The sequence below is a fragment of the Monodelphis domestica genome, chromosome 2, assembly GCF_027887165.1.
Source record: "Monodelphis domestica isolate mMonDom1 chromosome 2, mMonDom1.pri, whole genome shotgun sequence".
Lineage (NCBI taxonomy): Eukaryota > Metazoa > Chordata > Mammalia > Didelphimorphia > Didelphidae > Monodelphis > Monodelphis domestica.
Genome location: NC_077228.1, coordinates 423,990,962 through 423,998,198, shown reverse-complemented (window position 1 = coordinate 423,998,198; position 7,237 = coordinate 423,990,962). Strand labels below are relative to the sequence as shown.

General features: G+C 37.3%; 1 pseudogene; it reads left to right on the top strand.

The window, feature by feature from the left end:
- The first annotated feature begins 2,823 nt into the window (after nucleotides 1-2,823).
- On the top strand, nucleotides 2,824-4,276 carry LOC130456952 (60S ribosomal protein L23-like; annotated as a pseudogene).
- Nucleotides 4,277-7,237: the final 2,961 nt, after the last annotated feature.

Here is a 7,237-nt window from a genome sequence, read left to right as displayed (position 1 = left end):
GGAGAGACAGACTAAATAGTTGCTTTTGTGAAAAATGATATTAATTAGTTCATTGAAAGCTGGAAGTCAAAATGGTTCATGAGAATTTAGACTGCATGAGGAGAAGAAGTGTTCAGAAAAAGGGAGGTTCTACTTCTCTAGGCAGATCATATCTGTAGCTTTGTAGTTAACTCTGTAGGAAATGCACAAACAAATTGGGAGTAAACCTAAAAGATGATGACTAGAATGATGAAAGGAATGAAAAACATTCCACTTAAGGATCAACTAAAGGAAGTAGGATGGTTAACCTGGAATAGAGAAGATAGGGGAAAATGGCGGAAATAATCAAGGACGTGAAAGGCAATCACGTGAACTTTTTTCTGTGCTTAGGCCCAGAAAGTAGAATTATAGATAAAATGAAGAAATTGTAGAAAAACAGATTAATATGAACATGTTTTAAAATTGCCATTAGAAACACCCTCAAATTGGAATAGACTGTACTTTCTTTCTTTTTTTTTTCTTTAAACCCTTACCTTCCATCTTGAAATCAATACTGTGTATTGGTTCCAAGGCAGAAGAGCGGTAAGTGCTAGGCAATGGGGGTTAAGTGACTTGCCCAGGGTCACACAGCTGGGAAGTGTCTGAGGCTAGATTTGAACCTAGTAGACTGTACTTTCTTACAATATAATAGGTCCATTTCACTAGAGCTTGTTAATCAGGCTCTAGGTGCCCACATCTCAGGAATCTTATACAAAGGATTTTGGGCCAGCTATAGGTTTGATTAGTTGCCTTCTGAGATTCCTTCTAACACTCTGATTTTGTGATTTAGTAAATCATTCAATCAACATAACATTTAAACACTTAATACATGCCAAGCAGTGTTCTATTGTAAGGATAATATTGAAATTGTATCTGTATTTGCATTCTCTCTTCTTATTTGTTGGTAAAAAGGCCAGCTGAGTTGAAAGTGAGCCTTATTAACTGAAGATGAGCAGTTGGTAGGCTCTTGGGCCTAGTAGATAGACCCACTCTAAACAGTCTCAGAGACAGATATATAAAAGAACCTCTATTTATTAAAATATTAAAAGGTCTAAAGGGTTGTAAGAAAGGTAAAAAGTTTAATAGGAAATATCCCTAATACTAATGAGGTTCTACCTTGTCCCACACCCACTAGTCCTCGTAGACTTTCTTCATGCACAGAGTTCCCCCTGGCCTGCTCTGATCTCCTTCTCTTTATCATATAACCTAGTTACTACCTAAATAAAACCCATTTCAAATATCTTTATAAAATATGTCTTAAAAATACTGTCTCAAGATGTTATTTCCACAACTTCTGTACTGCCAGTTGTAATGGTGGAAATTACACCTTTTTAAGATTGATGTAATATTGAACAATGGCCGCCAAGGAATTTACTTATGAAATTCCTAAAATGAAACACTCAAGTCAGAATGGAGTTTATGGAGGTTTAATCACAATGGGAGTAGGGAAAAGGAGAGGGAGAGAAGGAGAAAAGGGAAAAGGGAAAGGGGCTACTCAACCTCTGACCAAGGCAGAGGGAGTTTTAGGCCCAAAGGGCCAAGGTGGGAAGAATCAGTCCTTAACTCACGTGACCGATCTGAAGGAAAGCTGTCTGCGGGCGTCCTCCCTGTCCAAGCTCCTAACACCAATTGGCGTCTAGCTCTCTCCACAGGAAGTGAGCGAATTCCAGAGGCTGTTCCCTACCTCACTTCCTGTGTCTCACAAGTGCCAATGGTTGGCTCTAGCTTGGCTTAGGACAGCCCAGGTGGGCAGTTAGTTATTTCTGATTTGTCACTGACTATCACATGTCCGTGTAGTGTGGGTGTGCACAATTTTTGGGTGCTAGACCAAGATGGAGACTTTTAAAATTCACACAGTCTAGGCAAAAGTTGGATCTGGTTGAGGCAGGAATGGCTACCCACCTGGATAGGCCAAAGCCTCTCCTATCTCTGCTTCCTCACAGAGGTCAGAGAAAAAGATCTTCTTTTCTTCTTTTGGCTGGTCTTTTCACTTCAGCCACTGTCCAACTGTCACCTCTCTCTTCCCAAACTGCCAATCTGGTATTCCCAAAGGTTTCACTGGGAATTTCCCAGAGAGCTAAGGGAAAACTGCCTCCTGGACCTTGCTTAGCCCACAGAGAGAATCCAGAGTGACAGTTAGAAACCTCCAAATCTTACATGCATCCGAGAATTCTAGCTGCAGCTTTGGCTCCAGATTCGAAGCTGGGCCTCAGACAGTCTGAAAGGATAACAGGTTTCACTCCTGTCACTCACTTATAAAATCCAAATACCTAATTTTACCCCTAATATTATATTCTGAGGATTCAAAAGGACATTCCTGTACTGAAGCAGCATATATTCTGGTGGGAGAAAAAAAAACAAATAACTAGGAACAGAGAACATATAGATGAAGATTATCTGAAAGGGAGAAACTGTGGGGACTGGAAAAGGCCTCATGAAGAAGGTGAGATTTAAGATGAGTCTTGAAGGACGCCAAGAAAATGGTGATAGATGGTACACCATTTCTTGGCTGAACAAAGGGAGAGTTTCAGGCTTCCAGTGGAATTCTGATTTTTAAACATTTTTATTATGTAATCCATTTTGCTAGTGAATTATCTTTTAAATGCATTTGAAAACCTGCTATATAGTTACTTGTACTGCCATCTCAACATTGCATGAAAATATTGCGAGAATGAGTTAATAACTATAAAATACTATGACCTTACTGTCATTCCACAGTTCTCACTGTGTAAATTTGCATTATGCAAATTCAACTTTACATACAGAATTCTGAAAGAAATCCAAATAAGGATTCTGAATGAGGATATGATTGAGCTGCTAGCTGCAAAGACAGCAGAAGAACAGGAAGCTTTGGAATCCAGGGTTGAATTGAAAAGGTTCACAAAACACACTAGGCAGAAGCATTTCATCATTTGAGTGAAATTTTTCCTTGAAAAGATGGATCCAAATAGTTAAAGATTTTTGAAAATTCAGACTAGTTGAGAATAATAGTGGGAAGAAAAAGAAGGCTATTGTCCAAACCTCTTGACAGATTAATTAAAAAAAAAGTTATACAGCCAGCCACAGTGATGAAGGCTAGAAGCATTGAGTAGAGAAGGAGAATACTGTACAACGATCTTAATTTTACTCTACAGTACTGTGCACACATTATCATTAACTCTCTTTATTTCAGAATTATTTTATTAAAATGGAAACATATTTAGTATGTCTGCATTTTAGTATATGTTATGACTTGTATGAGGGTATTATTCTGTGTCTGCTTTTGTAACATAAGCTAAGTGAAGTGGGCAGATATAACAAAAATTGTAGATATATGCAGAATAATTCACTTATATAAAGTGAGAACTGTATGTGCATTTAAAGAGTACTTACTGATATCCACTGTAAAATATATAGAGAAATAACTTTGTTTATGTCTTAAAACATTATATTTCAGTTTACTCATGTTTCAAAGAAGCCCTATCAGAAAACAGTTTTTTAGATAAATCATATTCCCATCAGGGGAATTACTTTATCAGTAAAGTATTATTTGTTTTTTAAAAATAATTTTGTTGAGCTTTGGTTTTAATATGATCTTTATTTTGCAATATATTCTTTTCCTTTTCCCACCATGAAAATAATACCTATATAAAAGAATAAAAAAGAAATAACATTATTTAATCAAATTAGCCAATACATTGAGAAAATCTGATATTACATGCAGTACTCCTTCATTCCTACAAAGAAGTAAAATTGAACATTGCAAAATTATATTAAGAATTGATATTAACTGCTTGTTAAGGAATCATAGAAAATTAAAAAACAAACATTTAAAGTGATTTCTGAGTTTCTGTGCTTTCTGGGAGCCTAGCAAGGATGCAGTGGGTCTTTGGGAGCAAAGTTCAGAATTCCCTTGTGTCTCCCAGTGGGAATTGTCATTGAATACACTGATAATACAATTACCAAGAACCTGTACATCATCTCTTTGAAGGGGATTAAGAGAAAATTGAAAACCTGCAGCTGCTATGGATGACTGGTAATGGCCACAGTCAAAAAGGGAAAACCATAGTTCTAGCATGAAGTTCATCTAGAAGTGGTAATAGTATAACAACAGAAGCTACAGCAGAGAAACAATGGTGTATTTCTAATTTTTGACAATGCAGTAGTCTCAGTTAAGAAAAAAGGTGAGGTGAAAGGTTCAGTCATTATGGGGCATGCTGCCAAGCATTATGCTGATTTGTGGCCTAGCATTGCCTCTCTTGCTGGTAGCCTTGCTTGATTTTTCTAAAGTCCATTTGGAAAAGTATATCATTAAGATGTCTGACTAAAATAAATAAATAAATGAACTAGATTTTGAGAGAGAGGCAGAGACAGAGACAGAGAGAGAGAGAAAGAGAGAGATATATAGAGAGAATGAGAGAGTGAGAACAAGAGAAAGAGTAGAGAGAAAGAACAAGAGAGAGAGGAGAGAGAGATAGAGAGAAAGAGAGAGAGAGAAAGAGACAGAGAGAGAAATAGAGAGAGATAGAGAGAGGAGAGAATGAGAGAGAGTGAGAACAAGAGAAAGAGTAGAGAGAGACAATGAGAGAGAGAAAGAATAAGAGAGAGGAGAGAGAGAATAAGAGAGAGGAGAGAGAAAGAACAAGAGAGAGAGGAGAAAGATAGATAGAGGGAGAAAGAGAGAGATAGAGAGAAAGGAGAGAGAGAATGAGAGAGTGAGAACAAGAGAAAGAGTAGAGAGAGAGAGAATGAGAGAAAGAACAAGAGAGAGAAGAGAGAAAGAACAAGAGAGAGAGAAGAAAGATAGATAGAGGGAGAAAGAGAGAGATAGAGAGAGAGATAGAGAGAAAAGAGAGAGAGAATGAGAGAGTGAGAACAAGAGAAAGAGTAGAGAGAGAGAATGAGAGAAAGAACAAGAGAGAGAGGAAAGAGAGAGAGAGAGAGAGAGAGAGAGAGAGAAAAGAGAGAGAGAGGGAGAGAGAGAGAGAGAGAGAGAGAGAGAGAGAGAGAGAGAGAGAGAGAGAGAGAGAGAGAGAGAGAGAGAGAGTCAATTTGAAAAATGACTATCTCTCTACTGGGTTGGTGAGATCCAGAAAAAAAAAAACAACCTGTAATCTTGTTCTTTTAGCAAGTTCACTGATCAGAAAAGCAGTTTTGGTCTTGGAACTATGAGAGGTTTGGTAGTTAAGAAGAGAGTGACAAGCATTGCTTCCTGAATGAGAGCATCCATGGAAAACTAAAGTCTTCTGAATTGGAGGAAAGGCTTGTAACAAAGTCATCTGAAATGTTCCAGAGCTATGAACAGGATTGAATTCCAAGAGATAGTATACAAGTGAGTTAGTTCTACTTGATCTGGAGAAAAGAGTGATTAGATTAAACAGTGATTGCTAATGGTTGACAATTAGCACAAAGAGTACAACATACTTAGACATTTGCATTTCTTTAAATTGTGTTCTAATTGCATAACAGGACTTAAGAAGATAAGTGATTTCATAAGTGTGAGTATTTAATTTACTAATGTGGATGGGGGAAATCCTCTATGTCTTAATAGATATTTTGATAGGAGCATAGCTCTGGAGCTGGAAAAGACCTTAGAAATTAGATAGTTCCAATTAGATAAGTCCAATGCCCTCATTTTATAGATGAGGCAACTGAGATCCAGAGAAATGAATTATCTTGCTCAGGCATAGAAGTTAGTGTTAGAAGAAATATTTGAAACTAAGTCTTTCCTTTGGCACAATTACTTTGAGACTTCAAAAAGTTCGGAATGTCACCATATTTTTAGTGATTGGAGTCCAAGACAGAGGATGCTATGGCTATGGCTGCCCTAGCCATATTGGGTGAGATGCCAGTTTAGCCATAAGGATTACTATGCTTGATTCATCTCTGTAGTGGATTGACTCAGCAGCCAAGACAGTATGTCTTGCAAGCAAGGGAATGACTTGCCCATGGGTGATGACACATTTGGAAGCAAACTAGAGAGGAGGAAAATTGGTAGCAAGTGTTTTAAGTTTTAAGCCTATTTCCCAAGGTGCCAAAGTGGTAGAAAGGAGGATGCACTCTGGATTTTGTATTTCTGTTTTTACTTTTGCCTTAAGTAAATATCTCTTTGTAAAAACTTAAAAAATGAAAAGAAATTAGGTCCTTTGACTCCAGAGGAGTTTCTGCTATACTTCTCAAACACATTTAAAATGTATGACTTGATAATTCAGTGGAGCATGGTAACATTGCATTTGATCATATTCACTGCAGGGCACTCAAGAATAACTTTCTCTTTCCTGTCCTTTGGGTGCAGGCTTAGAATTAGAGAACCTGAGGTCAAATATTGGCTTTTTATGAAACGATGGATAGCAGAGGAGCAGCATGGTTGTTGTTCAGTTGTTTCTGCCTTGTCTGACTCTTTTTGAGTCCATTTAGAGTTTTCTTCACTGTAATAGTTTTCCATTTCCTTCTTCAGCTCATTTTGCAGATGAGGAATCTGAGGCAAATAGGGTTAAGTGACTTGCCCAGGGCCACTCAGACAGTAAGAGACTGAGGCCAGATTTGAACTCAGGAAGATAAAAGTCTTCCTGACTCTAGGCCTGACACTCTATTGTACCACTTAGCCAACCCCTAGAGGCAGCAAGGAATCATAGATATATCCCTCAATCTGAAAACAGGAAAATCTTGATTTTATTCTTGCCACCGTCACTTAGCTGTGTTATCCAGGGCAAGATATTCAGATTCTCAGCTTTATGTGTAAAATGAGGATATTGGAAGAGATAATATTCAAGATCTCTTCAAGCTCCCAGTCTTGGACACTGGAGGCATTGTGAGAGCAAGGTAGAAAAGTGAAAGGGCATCATTGGATGAAACAATTCCAAATCATGGCTTTAGCTAATAGGTAGATAATTAGAAGGAATGAATTATTTGTAGAGGGAGTTTCTGTGTCAAATTATATAGGCATGTATACATGTGAATTTGTATGTTATACATAATTGCATATTCTATTCATGTGTTCTGTTTCTGCTAATTCTAGGTAATGCTTCTACTTCAGGGTTTAAATGGAACATTTATATTTTGTGAAGGAAAAATAATTTACTTTTTTTAAAAAACATGACAGTTAAATTTGCCCATGTGGAGGCTGGATATTTTAATTAAATACATAAAACAAGGTATCTCCACTCCCAACCTCAACATAGCAAGACTTCACACAATCAATGAAAAAAAAATCAACACTCTATTCATGGATCTAAAGCCA